Below are 17,078 nucleotides of genomic sequence, written 5' to 3'. Positions count from 1 at the left end.
TTTGGATTTAAACAATGGTCTTCCAGAGGCAGTATGCTTTTGTTGTCTAAAAAAAGTAGTAACTCTACTTGTAAGAGACTTTGGCCAGAGAGGAAAAAAGAAGAGCACAATGGCAGCCCAGTGAGAAATGTATTCTGATGTAATCATAATCTTATGTATTCCTTAAAAGCACAGTAATTGGGGCAACCATCTACGCCTCGAGATTCTGGGGAGACAAATAGTGTCCCCAAAGAAATGAACGTTTTGTAAGTAACATGTAGTATAGTTATATATGTTTACACAGAGAATTTTCCAAAATTATCCACTGTGGTCACTTTAAACACTCTCCTAAAATTAACTGCAGTTCTAATTTCTCAATCAAATCACAAAAGTCATAAGGAATTCTTAGCTCTATATAGGCTCCTCATAGTCTTCAGCATGTCTGTGTCTCTCCACGACCACTCCGGCTCAATGGGCCAAAGATGATGCATGTCCAGGTGCTGGAGCACAAAATATAACATGAGACCCCATGTCCCCATGTCCTGCAGGCCACACAGATTACCTTTAAGGGGGAACTGGATATTTGGAAGCGAGTAGACAGGAAGATATAGTCCCAGATAAATGGTAGAGGCTGGGGATATCTCATTGGCCCTTCTAGTCTCATTCACAGATCAAGTCTATCCTCCAAATTAAAGGGAATTATCTAGTTAGCTTTTTTTCTGCCACAGACAGAGAGTCTAGTGTAGTGCTAAAGGTGCATGAACTCTGGAGATCCTCTGCCTGGGTTTGAATCCCTGAATCACCATTTATTCAATGTGTGACCTTGGGAAGGTCGTTAAGCTCTCTGTAACCTGGATTCTTCATCTGCTGAAAGTGGGGGGACAATTGCACCTATTGAGGGGGCTTGTTCTGAGGATTTATTTACTTAAATATGTAAAGTGTTTGCAAAAGTGCCCAGCACTTGGTAAATGTGATTGTTATTAAATAGTTCTTTACAATCTGAAAATTACAGTTTAGGATAAACAAGTTTCTATAAAATTATTTGACTAGAAATGATAGTTGGAGTTAGAACAGTTTCAGCTACATTTTGCGTATTCACAAACCTCAAAATGCATTGTATATTGTGGGCATGGTTCATTTATTCAGATATGTAATGAGGATCTCATTGCATTTGTAAAGAGACATGAAATCCTTTATCAAGGTTTCATAATGAGACACCTCTGCGTTTAAAACCACAGAAGGGACTTCTCACCTTTCTGAGCTGTTGTAATCCCTTGCAACTCAAAATTTTTCTATCTGCTTTTACTCCAGGTCCAGGCTTGACACATGTTTTTCTCCATCTGAGTATCTTTATTTAAGATTACTTTCCCCAGATGTGTTTGTGTTCCCTTTTCTCAGCTGAATATTGTTAATCTTTTTTTTTTTTCTCAAATATCTGAGCTCCATTAAGCCTTTGTAAACTCTCGGTCTGTGGTGTCGTCATCACCATCCTTCGGAGCTATACGGTAAGCCCTGCTGGCACATCTTCTCCTGCCAAATCATTCAAGATCATTTCAATATTTACTCCCAAGGTTTTTCTGAGTCCTTTTCTTGCATCCCATATGTGTTTCACTAGAAAATGTCACTGGCCGACTGGTTCTATTCTTTTTTTCATTCTCGTTCATTCTCTCACTTATTCTGCCCCTTTTCTTGGTTCCTTTAAGAATTAAGAGAAACTTTGTTACTGAGAGTCCCCAGCTAAACGGGGGTTCCAGCACAAGGGCAGCTAGCAATCCTGCCCTAATGGGAAATGTAGGGAAGCTCTATGTGGGTGTTTGCAGTGGGCCTTTCAGGGGATGCTTCTTTTACTTGGCTGATGGCCTAGTGCCTAGTAGTCCGATCAGTGACCAAAAGTGGGTAGAGAGATGGTCCCTCACATGGGAAACTTGTTTAAGCCAGCAGATGCCCTATGGCTTTTGTCTGACCTGCATCCAGGTTATACCTGCCCAACCATTGCCCTGGCACTGGGAGCCCAACCTTGATCTCTCCCTGGCTTCCTGGAAGAAACCCAGCCTGGGGCAGCCCCTGGTTCTTCAGATGGAAGGTGCAAATCCAATATACCACCACCATAGGAAACAAGTTCCAAGATTTTTATTTACAGAGACTGAGTAGGGAGGGCACAATGAGTCAAGAACAGTCTTCATCCCTGGGTCACATCAGGCAAGAACGAAGAGTCAGGCAGAGAGAGACAGAGAGGGCAGCCAGCAGTATATATAGAGGAATAGGGTGTGGGGCACTTTCAGTTCACAGGCAAATGCCTGACTGATTCATTTAAAGGAATCAATGAGAAAGCAGGGAGCCCTGGTATGCAGAAGAGATGCCTCTAGGTTCTTATCTCTGGCCACGTCTGGGCCCATTTGGGTGTGGTGTAGAACCAGAAACTGTGTCAAGGGTGATCGAGCTCCGCTTCTGGTATAACAAACTTAAATTTGTATTCAAAATGGATGCCAAGACAACATAAAATTATAAGAATTCACTGCAATTACTCAAATCGGCTCTGTTCTTCCAAGATGGCTTTTCTCTTAGTGTACTCAGTATAGATGCATAATTACTATAGAACATATTCAAATGGGATAATTTGTTTTTTAAATTACAGCCATAGGCTCATCTGGTTTTGCATTCTTTCTCTTTTCCTTACTATCTAAGGTAATCAGATTTACACTGCCGCGTATATTGACTCCCTGTTGTTCTTGTGAGATGTGTGACATCTGTTATTTTACGGTACTTAACTCATGTGCACTGACAGCCAGATACCTACTGGAAATAACAATTAAAGACATAAATATCACACATCTGCATGTGTTCTGGCACTCGCCCACATATTAACACTGCTTACCACCTTACAGATTTACTTCTCTTCGGCAGCGTGATAAGCATTTGGTTTTAAAGAGTTTAGCTTTCCTTCCTGTGGAGATTTTGGCATATATTTTATATAATTGTCTATTTTTGTGAGTTGGGCATGTGTGGTTGTGTGTATACCCATGCGAGCGTGCACTTCAATAACTGAACATTCAGGAAAGGGATGCTATTCTCTTATTGTAGCACCTGCCTGCCTACCTGAATAGTTTTTACAACATCAAGCATGACTCATTGGTAATCCCTGCTGATATAAAATTCATAGGCCCGTGTGCTTCCTTCTGAAGGCAGCAATTTGCATTTCTGTAGAGCTTTGAAAGAATAAGAGAAAGTTATTAACTGTTATTATTTGCTGACCACCCACAGCACTCACAGTGGGGTATGACAGACAAGAAGGGGGAAGGTCAGCTCTTTAATATGTACGTGTAACTAGCTCAGAGTCGCTGGAAGCATCTTGGTGGCACTTTAATTAGCAGCTTCCAGGGTCAGAGGACTCTAGAAAGCTTCGCAACATCTACTCTGAGCCCATGGAAACTGTCAGTTCACAGAGTCGTGAGACACGAGGGCTGGCGGAGAACAGCTGTGAATCCCTCTGCTTCTCTGCGGAACAGGATGGTTAGCTCTATCTCACCCTTACTTTGTAGAGCTTGGGAATGGGACTCTCCATGAATACTGTTGGCATCTGCTGGGCATCACACATAAGTATTAAATGCTTATTTCCAGCCAGGTACAGTGGCTCACACCTGTAATCCCAGCACTTTGGGATGCCGAGGCGGGTGAATCATCTGAGGTCAGGAGTTCGAGACCAGCCTGGCCAGCATGGTGAAACTCCATCTCTACTGAAAATACAAAAATTAGCCAGTCATAGTGGTGCATGCCTGCAGTCCCAGCTACTTGGGAGGCTAAGGCAGGAAAATCGCTTGAATCTGGGAGGTAGAGGTTGCAGTGAGCTGAGATCACACCACTGCACTCCAGCCTGAGCAACAGAGCGAGACTCTGCCTAAAAAAAGAAAAAAAAATGCTTATTTCCTCTCAAGAAAATAGAAGTGAGGGAGGAAAGGATGAACTCACTGATTGAAGAGATTGTGCTGCAGTGGATGGCATTATAATGGCAGGGAGAGAATGGAGCCGGAACAGAAGCCTGAGCAAGAAGCTCCTGTGGTAGTGAAGTCAGACTGGAATCGAAAGCCAGCACTTGATAGAACTAGGAAGAGAACAAAAAGATGTTTTTCCTTTGTTTTGTTTTGTTTTGTTATTTTAAAAAAGCATAGCTTCTAACATGTATTTAGAACATCCTAATTTTTTTTCTAAAAACCTTTCAAATATTTCTAAATGGCAAAGCACGAGGTCACAGAGTTTTCTGTTGATTTTTTGGAGGATAATAGATGAAGGAGCAGGTTGAAACAGTTTATAAAAAACTACTCTTTCCAAACAATACCCAAGATTCTAGCATTAGAGATAAGAGTAAAGCCTTCCATTCTAAGATACATCACAACATGATCATGTTAAAACAAAAAATCTAGGCCAGCCCTGGTGGTTCACACCCCAGCACTGTGGGAAGCTGTGATGGAAGGATTACTGCGTGCACAAGTTGGAGACCGGCCTGGGCAACATAGTAAGACCTCGTCTCTACAAAAAGTAAACAAAATTAACCTGGGCATAGTGGGGTGCACCTGTAGTCTCAGCTACTCAGGAGGCTGAAGTGGGAAAACCATTTGTGCCCTAGAAGTCAAGGCTGCAGTGAGCTGAGATCCCACCAGTGCACTCCAGCTGTGTGACACAGTGAAACCCTGTCTAAATAAATAAATAAATAAACATCTAGATATCTACATGTCCAATGACAGGGAAATGTTTAGTGATATCTAGATGATGGAATTATTAGACAACCATAGAATTATGCTTTCAAGTCATTTTAATGAACTAGGGAAATGCTTACTATATAATGTTAAGTAAAAGAATCATGATAGAAAACTGTACCTGCAGTTTGATTTTATTTATAAGATATCTACGCACATACACTCATACTGGAAGGAAACACATCAAATTGTCAGTAACATATCTCCCAATGGGGAAGTTATGGATGATTTTAATTTTCTTCTTAAAGAAAGATTATTTTTTCTAATCTTTCCATGATGAATGCATTGTACTATGAAAATCAGAAAATACAAAAAAATTTTAAATTCCGGGCCAGGCACTGTGGCTCACACCTGTAATCCCAACCCTTTGGGAGGCCAAGTCAGGCAGATCACTGGAGGTCAGGAGTTTGAGATCAGCCTGGCCAACATGGTGAAACCCTGTCTGTACTAAAACTACAAAAATTAGCTGGGTGTGGTTATTGTGCCTGTAATCCCAGCTACTCGGGAGGCTGAGGCAGGGGAATCACCTAAACCCAGGAGGTGGAGGTTGCAGTGAACCGAGTTTGTGCCACTGCACTCCAGCCTGGGCAACCGAGTAAGACGCCATCTCAAAAAAAAAAAAAATTAAATGCCTGGCCTACTGTGAAGAGATGATTCAACCCATCAGCAGAACAAACATTCACTTGGATGATAGAAATTTGAAATTTTATAAAAGTCCATCTTACCCAAAAATCACTTCCACCAGTATCTTGCAGGTACCCAAAATTCCCACAATTAGAGATTTACCCCACAACAGATTTTGAGCAGACCGTATATATTGTATAATCCCATTTTTGTTGTTTTTTTAAAGGAGTATATATTTTCATGTCTGTTTATTATTTATTCATCTTACTATACATATGTTTGAAACTGACCCAAATCAATTTGTGCACAATCCTCAGATTGTTCTTGATAGATAGCTGTTGCTTCTAACAATTAGAAGTGGGGAATAGTTATGATGTCTTCTCCTACAGCTCCTCACGAGGCAGTGCAATGAAAGCAGGTCTCAGATGGACTTTTGCTGAGGGAACAAAAATTTTATTAGCAGGCAGGCACAAACATAGTCACCATCTCCCCTTGTAAGACCAAGTGCCAGTTCTCTGTTCCTTTAGACACTCCAACTGACCTTGTATTAAAGGTTTATCAGAGGCAGATGTGACAATAGTCTACCTACAGTACTCAATAAACCTAGTTGGAAGTAAATGATAAAATTCTCCCTTTTAAACGCACAGAGGACAGAATGGACTCTTAGACCTAACATGCCATGCAAAGTGTATAGAATTGGACTTAACTAGACTCTTGTTCCCTATTCACCAAGGACAGGAGTGCCTATATAATATTTCTAGCCAATTCACACATCTTAATCTCTAGTAATTTTACTAAGGAAAAAATATCTCTAATATCCATTATACTAAATACATTTTTAAAATAACTGGAAAGCTTGCAGTGTGTTCTAGGTTCTTCTAGAGTGTGGCCTTCTAATTAGTTTTTTATTGGTAACTAATCATCTCTGGAGTATTTGCCTTGACTAGGGCATGTCAAAGGTTAACTAATCAGCCCTAAGGTATTGATTAAAGCTGAAATACAGATACTTAAGTATTTTAGAATAAATTATAGACCATATAATGATATGCATTTTTCAAAGTCTGAGAGAATAACTAGCTAATTATTATTAGTGATTATCTCTGAAAGAATGGGATTAAGAAGACAGAACATTTTTCTTGGCACTCTTTGGTGTTATTTGAAGAAAAGAAGCAAATATTACCCTTGTGATATAAACATACTAATAAAAGTTGTTAAAGGCTAGGATCAATAATAAATGGAGATTTATTTGTTTGAATTAAAGGTTTACCTCTGCCCACCTTCAGAAGTACACAGCAGTGTTCCAGGTGTGTTGCAAAAGCACAGGATGAATAAGGCATGTCTTTCTACAACGTGAATTTTGCTAGAAATTTTAGAAGGGTGAGGCCAAGTAATTTAAAGGGTAGGCAATTTAAAACAGATTTTAAGAACTTTCCCTCAAGACTTCCTTCTCCCAAGTCTTCTTTCCCCCAGACTTACTCTCTTACCTCCTGATATGGCTGTGTTACATGTTGGCTGTGTCCCCACCCAAAATCTCATCTTGAATTATAATACCCATAATCCTCACATGTCAAGGACGGGACCAGGTGGAGGTAATTGGATCATGGCGGCAGTTTCCCCTTTGCTGTTCTTGTGATATTAAGTGAGTCTCACGAGACCTGATGGTTTTATAAGCTTCTGGCATTTCCCCTGCTTGCACCCATTCTCTCTCCTGCCACCCTGTGAAGAGGTGCCTTCCGCCGTTATTGTAAGTTTCCTAAGACCTCCCAAGCCATGCAGAACTGTGAGTCAATTAAACCTCTTTTCTTTATAAATCACCCAGTCTCGGGTATTTCTTTATAAGCAGCATGAGAACTGACTAATACACCTTCCATCCTACCTCTCTGAGCCCCGTTAGAGATACTCATTCACTTTTTTCTATCATTAGAGGATTGCAGTGGGAATGTTTGAAGAACAATGCTCGATTTTATTATTTTCTATTAATACTTGTGAATTAGCAGACTCTCAGAAATCATTATCAATCATTTACCTACAAAGGCCAGAGAATAACTGAAAAAGATGAGTAACTGGTGGCAGTTGGTGGTTGGGGGAGTTGAGAAGGAAATGCATGAAGGAGAGGAAGAATGAATAGCCTGAAATTCAGGTAAACTGAGGAGGGGTACCCTGAACCCTGGGGACAGCCAAGCCATCAGCCCTCTGGGGACTGGAGCTCTGAAAAGGTGCGTGGAAGGAATGAAGCAGAGAAGGAGGAAGTGGAGCCAAGAGGTCAGGGAGCATTAATACCAATTAATTTTCCTTCCCAATCTTATCCCTTCCCAGCAAAAATATAGACATATGTTTAGCGGCAGTTGGGGCCATGTCAGTTATAAGATTTGCTGCCAATGATACACATCTGTCAGCTTATTTGCATCAAGCAAAAGAGCTGAAGCTACAATTTGTGTTCATGATAAATGAAGATTTGGAAGACATTTGCTTTCCCCCGTCTTTTGCTTACTTAAGCATCATGCAGATACAAAAGACACTGCCAGAATTTGCTTAGACAACACTGAACATGGGGGTAGGAGTGAGAAGGAAGGGAGAAAATCACTATGAAATATTGCCACTTTCACTGCAATTCTGGACCCATCATTTTAAATTGTGAAATGCCTGCTGCTGAATGCAAGAAGCAGGAGCCTTTCTTGATTTGAAGGCATTGGCAGGAGGCTTCATTTGTCAGGGAAGGAAAAATGCATAATTCAAAGCGAAAGTCACCTGGCCCCGATAACCTGAAACAAATGAAGCAAAACTTCATTCTTTGGTTCAACGCCAAGGAACCAATCCTGTACCTCCAGATAGGGCAAGTTTTTCCCCCATTTCTTACTCCCTGTTAGGTGCTCTAAGCACCTAATGAAGGAAGAGGGATGACAGTTGACATCAGAACATCATCAGCATAACTGCTTTTGTGTATTTGACTCCAGTGGTCTTAGGGTTTCCATCTGTTTCACTCACTCTTGCCCTCTCTCCCTCTTCCTCTGCACACAGGCAGATTTAATTCTGTGTCCCTGTGTCTGAATGACTATAAGCCACTCCAGAATGTTTGCTTCCTTCTCTGATATTCTTCTCTTTCCCCTGCCTTTTCTTTGCTTCATCACAATTTCTGTCCCAACACCCCGCACCCCCTGCCGCCACAAATCCAAAGTTTAATTCAGGTAGCGAGCACATGACAATGAGTTACCATTCATCCATCCCCCATCTTTTTTACAAATATTTATTTACAGCCTCTTATGGATGGGATGCTTGAGAAGGGAGAAAAAGCACTCCCTGCCCCCACCCCCACTTTTGCAATCTATATTCCTAAGAGATTCTGAAAACTCTGCCCCTAAAGTGACTATAAGCTGTTCACAGTTGTTATCTGTATAGATTTATAAAGAGAAGGTATCACATAAAAATTACAAATCTATTCTTACAATGCTCAGTGATCCCTGGCTGAATGCGACTCTCCTTCTTCAGCAGCTAAGTAAAATGAGCCAGCCGAGCAAACAGAATCTGGTGCCCATGGCAACATGCATTACTGCTTTGAACTTGTCAATCTGTCACTAGGAAATCACATTAATGGGATGTTTTTCTGCTACAAATAGCTTTTGTTTTCACATTTTAATTACAGGGCTAGATTTTTCTTGATTTCTAAATTCTTCAAAGACCTATGCAAAAAGGAAAATAAAAAGTAAAGTTGTATCAAAAAATGTCTTTGAAATTCCAAGCAGCCTTTTAGTTGGGAGAAGAAGGGGTAAAAGGGAGAGACCATGTATATTTGTCCCTATACTTCCTGCGACATGACCAAAAAGCCAAAGGCTTAAGCAGGTACTTTACCACTTTGCTTCTTTTGGATAGTTTCCTCATCTGAACAACAACAACAAAAAAAGACATCTTCCCCACAAGAGTGTTATGAGGTTTAATTAAGGATAACTGCTAAGGATTATCAATTAATATTGCTAGTTAGTGCTGGCTAGGGGAGCCTCCCTTTCCCCTTAGGCCCTGAGCTACTTTATTCAGTCATTATAGGCCAGAAAAATGTTCATTTTTTACATGTTTAATTGCTTAAGGGTAGTCCGTGGTTGTAGAAGTTTATGAACACATTTTCTGAACAAATTAGTAAGTTCATTAAAAGGGCTAAATTAGAATTAATTTCCACTACTGAGAAAGCTGGGGAAACAGGAGGTGGCAACTATGTACTGCTGTGTTTTCCAAGGGAAACTCCAAGGAAGAAAGAGTTGGACAAGATAGAAAGAAACTATGAACATTTCTTTTAAGTTGCAAATCTTAGTACTCTTCCTTCTGACTTCAAAACTAGCTATACGTTAAAAATGCGGGGAGGAACCATTCTGATTAAAAAAAAGACAGTTGGTAAACTGAGTTGTGAAAGTCTATCTCTGTAATTCTTTCTAAATCTTATCACTCTGATTTCTGAAAAGTGTGGAAAGAATAAATCTATGCAAAATGTTTTAAATTCACTCCCAGGCCCTGGATTTACTCACTTTGCCCACCAGCAGGTGTTTGAGATATAGATATACAAAGAACTGTACATGTGTGTACAGCTGAATGAGTGCAGTTTGATGAGTTCGGACATCTGCACTCACCCATGATACCAGGACTGCAGTAAAGGTAGTAGACAGACCCAGTACCTCCCGGAGATTTTCCTTAGGACATTGTTGCCAGAGTAAATGAGACCAGCCTCAGCTACTTCCTAACAGTCAATGCCTCCTGAATAGTGCCTCCCAGTAGAACAAAACATCTACAGGGTTCAGAATTCATCATTAGACGAACTGGACCCATGGGTCCAGTTTGGTCATGTCGTGGGAAGTATGGGGACAAACATACATGGTCTCTCCTTTCTACCCCACCTCTCCCAACTAACAGGCTGCTTGAAATTTCAAGGACATCTTTTGAAACAACATTACTTTTCATTTTCCTTTTTGCCCAGGTCTTCGAATAATTTAGAAATCAAGAAAAATCTAGCCTTGTAATTAAAATGTGAAAACAAAAGCTATTTGTAGCAGAAAAACATCCCATTAATGTGATTTCCTTATGACAGATTGACAAGTTCAAAGGGCACAAGCAGAAGGCAGCCATTCCTGCTCCCCTCAGTGACTCACACTGGCTCTCACAACTTGCTCTTCTGTGTCCTGAAGGAAACCCTAAGCAGGTCCTGTATATTTTCAGGTCAGTCTCAGGTAATTTAAAGCCCTCTGAGCATTTTAGGCAATAAAATATCTGACCAAATTTACTACTAACACTTTAGTCTTTTATCCAGTTTTACTCTCTTCTTCCTTCCTCAGGCCAAAAATCCTGCAGTGGAGAAGTGCAGAACATCCCACTTCTTTCTCATCCTTGCTATACTTAGTATGACACTCTGGGACCTCTGGATGGAGCCACAGTGAGAGAAGAAGGAGGAGCGAGAAGGTCCCAAAAGGTTTTACACCTGGGTACAGTTGTAATCTTGCTTTGGGGCCCACTGGGCTGAGAAAATGGCCCAAGAGAACTCTTGTGTAGGACTTCAGTAGTATCTTTAGAGAGCACTCCCCATGACTCAAAGGATCTCTTCTCTGTAGTTCCTTTGATGCTGGAGGACTCCTCCAGCAGGTGCTGTTGGACTTCCTGCTCAGCCCCCTAGTTCCCAGTATTCTCCTCTTATGTTGGGGTCACTTTGACCTGGAAAGCATTCCTCTAGGATGAAGACCCTCTCAAGGCAACCCAGTCCAGTTGCCTTCCACAGTATCCATACCTAGCCAAATACTGATTCACCCCTGCTCCCCAAACCCTGGAAGAAGAGGCCATCCCCAGCACAGTCCTGTCTCCTTCCCCGAAGTTCTGGGGCAGCTCTAGCCATACCCTCTCCCATGAGATCTTTCAACAGCGGTCAGATTTCAGTTTTCCTGAAGTGCATGTTGGGTGGGGACAACAGAGCCAGGTTAAGTGTCTGCAAAGTCATCCTCACTCTGCATTTTCCTTGCTTCTCTTCTGTAGACCTGAGGTGGGCATTGGAACAATGGCGGCAGAACCAGAGGTCACATGTCTTTGCATGTCTGGTCCATTGCTTTAGACTGTGAGACTACTTGACACCGCCATATTGCTCCCAGCCTTGTGGCCTCGGCCTTCCTCTGACACAACAAGAAGTGTTGCATTTAGTATCCTGTTACAAGAAGTTGTTTTTGCTTGTTTGGGGCTTTTGACAATAAGATGTCCAATGATGCAGAAATACAATAAATAATATACATGTATATGATGGGGGTTGTGGCAAAGAGAGACTTCTGAAGTGTCCTGAAGGATGTAAACAAATTTGCACAAGTAGTTCAGAGGCCTTCTAAGAAAGAAAGGATCAAGGCCGGGCGCAGTGGCTCACGCCTGTAATTCCAGCACTTTGGGAGGCCGAGGCGGGTGGATCGCAAGGTCAGGAGATCAAGATCGGCCTGGCCAACATGGTGAAACCCCGTCTCTACTTAAAAATACAAAAATTAGCCGGGCGTGGTGGTGGGTGCCTGTAGTCCCAGCTACTCGTGAGGCTGAGGCAGGAGAATCGCTTGAACCCAGGAGGCGGAGGTTGCAGTGAGCTGAGATCATGCCACTGCACTCCAGCCTGGGTGACAGAGTGAGACTCAAAAAAAAAAAAAAAGAATGAAAGAAAGGATCAAAACTCCAATACTTTATATCAAGATTCACCACTGAAATCTGTGAACTGCATTGGTACCGACCAAACTTAAGGGACAAAGAAGGCCGAAAGGCCCCTTGATTTAAAAACAAAAAAAGAGAAAGAAAGAGAAAGAGAGAAAGAAAGAAAGAGAAAAAGAGAAAGAGAGAAAGAAAGAAAGAGAAAGAAAGAGAGAGAGGCAGAGAGGGAGGGAGGGAGGAAGGAAGGAAGGAAGGAAGGGAGGGAGGGAGGGAGGGAAAGAGAAAGAAAGAAAAGAAAGAAGAAAGACAAAAGAAAAGAGAAAGAAAGAGAAAGAGAGAGAAAGAAAAGAAAAAGAAAAAGAAAATAACCAAGAGAGAGGAAAAGAGCCTGTGAGCTAAGCCCAGCATCAAGTCAGGCAGTCAGTGAGGGTACTGATGTTAGGTCTTATCTGAAGATGACTCCAGCATTTCTAGGGGCAGAGTTCCAAAGATCCTTGTCCTTGGAGAATTTGAAAACTCACAGTTTTATTTTCCTCGTATCGATAAGCCTCAATGTGAAATGGAGTATTTGATTTACTGAAACATGATTGTTTAATAGCTCACACAATTCAGCCCTTAGATGAGAAAGTATATGTTAATATCCATGATTTCCAATAAATATAGCCATTAGATTCAGGACAACCTGGGACAACTGAAAGCCATAATCCATAATCTAGGAATTGACATTAGAGGAGAAGAACTTTCCAGGTAATGCCAGTCATTAAACCTGATGAAGTAGCAGAAGATACTGACCTCCTAATATATATGCTATGAAAAGTGACACAAGGCCAGGCACAGTGACTCATGCCTGTAATCCCAGCACTTTGGGAGGCTGAGGCAGGCAGATCACCTGAGGTCAGGAGTTCAAGACCAGCCTGGCCAACACGGTGAAACCCCGTCTCTATAAAAATACAAAAAAAAAAAAAAAAAAAAAAACCCGGGCATGGTGATGTGTGCCTGTAATCCCAGCTACTCAGGAGGCTGAAGCAGGAGAATCTCTTGAACCCGGGAGGCGAAGGATGCAGTGAGCCAAGATTACATCATTGCACTCCAGCCTGGGCAACAGAATGAGACTCAGTCTCAAAAAAAAAAGAAAGAAAGAGAGAGAGAAAGGAAGGAAGGAAGGAAGGAAGGAAGGAAGGAAGGAGAGAAAGAAAGAAAGAAAGAAAGAAAGAAAGAAAGAAAGAAAGAAAGAAAGAAAGAAAGAAAGAAAGAAAGAAAGAAAGAAAGGGAAAGAAAGAAAGAAGGGAAAGAAAGAAAAGGAAAGAAAGAAAGAAAAGGAAAGAAAGAAAGAAAAGGAAAGAAAGAAAGAGAGAAAGAAAAATAAAAGTGACACAATAAAGATGCCATCATTGGTTGCTTCCATCCTACCTCCTGCCAAGAAGATTGACAATTCACCTGCTGTTCTGGGGACTTGGCTCCCAGCTGATCTCTTTCTTCCCCATAAGTGCTGTGAAGATGCTGGCTAGAACTAGCAGTATTCTGAGTGGCATTTTTAATGGGAACATTTGATCTTCAGAAGAATGTTTGTTCTAAATTAGGACATCCGTAGACACCACAGACATGTAAGGAAGAGTTTTGCATCCAAAGTAGTAGAAATATCATTAATGGGATTTTGACAGGGTGAGGATTTTCAATGGCCAGAAGTCACTGTTAAAGAATCAGGGAAGTCCTACAACAAATAGGCCTTTTTAATAATGACTGTCCCCACATACTCTGAATTTATTGGGCCACAATATTGAAATATTGTGGAAATGTTCACAAGCATGCCAATTTAGAAGACATGTTTAGCATATTACCTTTCCAGAATAGCTAACTGCCACCTGGCTGAAAAACGGATCATAACCTCTGCTCCACAGAATTGTGAGAATGAGATGGCTGATGTGAAAATTCTTGGCACTGTACCTAATACATAAAAGCTGCCCAATGAGTATAGTATTTGATGAACCCAAATAGGAATCCAAATCTATACGAGGAAACAGGACACTGCAAAGGTATATTTCAAAATATACCAGGTGCACCCAAGGAAGACAGGTCCCAGGCAACCAGGCACAACTGTACACCCAAAAGCAAGGCAGAGGAAACCAGTGAGGAAAATAAAAGGAAAATCTCAGCCTTTCCACAGTGGAACTTAGGCTGGCACTCATTCTACCCTCTGGTCCCTCCTTCTGATTTAATCCTCTCTTTTATGGCCCACTCCAAAGGGCAAAAGCATGCATGAGGCACAAATAATAGCCAACAATAGAAAGACAGCAACAGAACATCGAAGGAAAAGAAAAAATCTGTAGATCATTTTAAACCACACTACAGCATCCAGGCTGTACACAGCTTTACAGCAAAGCACGGCCCCCATCTAGTGGGGAACCAGAGGTGTCTAACATTGGTATTTGCAAATGTGAAACCCTCCTCCACCCTCCATATTAAATTTGGCAGCTGTTCCAAAGCTATACACCAATTAAATCATGCTTGACAATCATATTTGTTTCTGGCTACTTAATTCATTCGTTTAGTCCAGTAATAGATATTAACAACATTATATTCCCTACAGCAATGCAAACAATTACAGACATTTGTAATGTTCCGGCTTCTGCTGTGTCACAAATGCTAATACATCAGTGAAATTAAATGAAAAAAACCCTGTCCCTCAGGTAGTAACTTAAATACAATAAGGATGATTTTATCCTCTTTCCTAGTAATAGTGAAAAAAATAAAGAAGCTGACAATTTTGAAAAAAAGTTTTCACCCTTGGGCAACATATTTTTTAATCCAGCTGATTAAAACAAATGCTGCACCTTAAACTGCAATTAGGACAATATATACCAAGTGATTTTTATAAGACATAATAGCACTAAGACTGCAAAGTTACTCTTTACATGGTAGTTTATTATAGAAAATACTTCAAGATAAGTGAAAAACAGCAACCGACCACCCAGTCGCAGTCAACAAATAAAATTAAGTATCTGAGACTTTAGTCTACAGTTTCCCATCACTACTCAAAGTAAATGGAAAAATAAAAGAGACTTTGGCAAATATGTGACTGCATACCACCAATACAAGAGCTTTCTAGCCAATTAGCAGTATGCTTCTTTCTGAAATGAAATTGAATGTAATGTTTCTGCATTTTTATTATGCAGCAGCAACTATATAAACTGTTACAAATCAACTTCTAATTAAAAGCTTTAGGCTGTCAATAACAAAATGATAATCATTTTTAATAATATGGTGCTTATAATTCAGTGGAAAAGTAGTAGGAAGAAAGTAAAGTCAGAGAGCGTAATAAAAAGAAAGCTTTAAACAAACTGCAACAACAGAGTTTAGAGAGTAAGAAGTTTGGATATAGCCATAATAGAGAATAAATTCATAATCTTTTATGATGTTCTGTGCCTTTAAGATAGCAAGACAACAGAACGTCCTCAGAAATGAGAATGGAAAGAGGGATGAGGAGACTTTGAGCCTAAAGACATTAATGCAAGTAGGAGGGGTGGTCAATAATAGGAGAAGAGACAAGTTTTGTAGTTAATTGAGTTCTGCTCACAGTGGAAGCAAGTTGAAAAAGAGATCACCAAAGTTTAGTGACAATTAACACAAATGAAGTAGTGTTATTGCTGCTGAGAATAACATCAAATGGGAGAAGTGCATAAACTTCAAGTAGTAGAAATTCTCCAGAAAAAAAAGACAGACACAGTTGTAAAGACATGATATTCAGGCTAGGAGTGGTTGCTCACATCTGTAATTCCAGCAATTTGGGAGGCCAAGATGGATGGATCACTTGAGGCCAGGAGTTTGAGACCAGCCTGGCCAACATGGCAAAACCCTGTCTCTACTAAAAATACAAAAATTAGCTAGGCATGGTGGTACACGCCTGTAATCCCCGCGACTCAGGAGGCTGAGGCATGAGAATCGCTTGAACCAGGGAGGCAGAGGTTGCCGTGAACCGAGATCACACCGCTGCACTCCAGCCTGGGCAACAGCGTGAGATCCCGTCTCAAAAGAAAAAAAAGAGACATGATATTGGTAATTGGTTCAAAAAGTGACTTCAAGAGAGTATAAGTGAATAAGATTCAAAATTGATGATACATAATCGATAAGGCATATTATTGGGTATAAATTTGTCCCATGACATTCTGGTCCAAGAACTTAACTTTCCAAATCAACTTCAATCTGGTTTGGATCTCCCACCTACCTGCTGATGGGATGGTCAATATCATCATTATGGATGCACCTGCCATCCCTCTGAGAAATCTACAAGAATCCTGGGACTAACACAATAATAGCAAAATTGGGCAGGCCTGGCCCTTAGTCCACATCTGTCATCATTGTTACTGATCCTCTTGGTGTTGCCCACATTGCCATCAAGCACAGAACTTCCATCCATAGGACACTTTATGAGTTTCCTATTGCAGCTGTAACAATGTGCCACATACTTAGTGGACAAAACCAACACAGATTTATTACATTCGAGTTCCAAAGGTCAGAAGTCCACAGTGGGCCTCACTGATCTAAAGTCAAGGTGTCAGGAAGGCCCATTTTCCTTTCTAGAGACCATGGGAGATAATTCATTTTCTTACCTTTTCCAGCTTCGCGAAGCTGGCTGCATTCCCCAGTTAGTGGCCCCTTCCTCCATCTTCAAAGCCAGCAAGGGCAGCTCCAGTCTTTCTCAGGATGATGCCATCTCCCAGAGATTCTAATTCTTCCGTCTCCCTCCTTCCTATTTAAAAACCCTTGTGATTACACTGGGTCCACATGGATAATCCAGAATAATCTCCTTATTTTGAAGCCATCTGATTAACAAACTTAATTCCATCTGCCACCTTAATTCCCCCTTGCCAGGTAACCCAACATATTCGCAGGTTCTAGGAATTAGGACATGGACATCTTTGGGGGATGATGATTTGTCTGCTACAAGCTCTATGATAGAAACCTCACATGGCAATCCTCTTCTAGTGCTTTCCAATCTCTTTTTTTACATCAGGGAATACAGTAAAAATGAAAAAAAAATTTACAGCACACCGAGGCAACTGGATAACCCTGTTAGGCCATGGC

General features: G+C 41.0%; 1 long non-coding RNA gene across 2 annotated transcripts; it reads right to left on the bottom strand.

Moving 5' to 3' along the window:
- Window positions 1–860: 860 nt before the first annotated feature.
- LOC117981071 (uncharacterized) lies at window positions 861–16,723 on the bottom strand. 2 transcript variants are annotated; one of them, XR_010112784.1, is made up of 3 exons: window positions 16,604–16,723; window positions 5,645–5,790; window positions 861–4,078 (listed from the first exon to the last, which is right to left on the bottom strand). It is a non-coding gene; the product is annotated as an uncharacterized LOC117981071 (long non-coding RNA). The 2 variants fall into 2 exon arrangements; XR_004672590.3 differs by lacking the exon at window positions 16,604–16,723 and adding an exon at window positions 8,798–8,883.
- Between the last annotated feature and the right edge of the window lie 355 nt (window positions 16,724–17,078).

This window comes from Pan paniscus, chromosome 6, assembly GCF_029289425.2.
Source record: "Pan paniscus chromosome 6, NHGRI_mPanPan1-v2.0_pri, whole genome shotgun sequence".
Classification (NCBI taxonomy): Eukaryota; Metazoa; Chordata; class Mammalia; order Primates; family Hominidae; genus Pan; species Pan paniscus.
The sequence above is the reverse complement of the archived record's forward strand: the minus strand, read 5'-3'. Positions and strand labels throughout refer to the sequence as shown.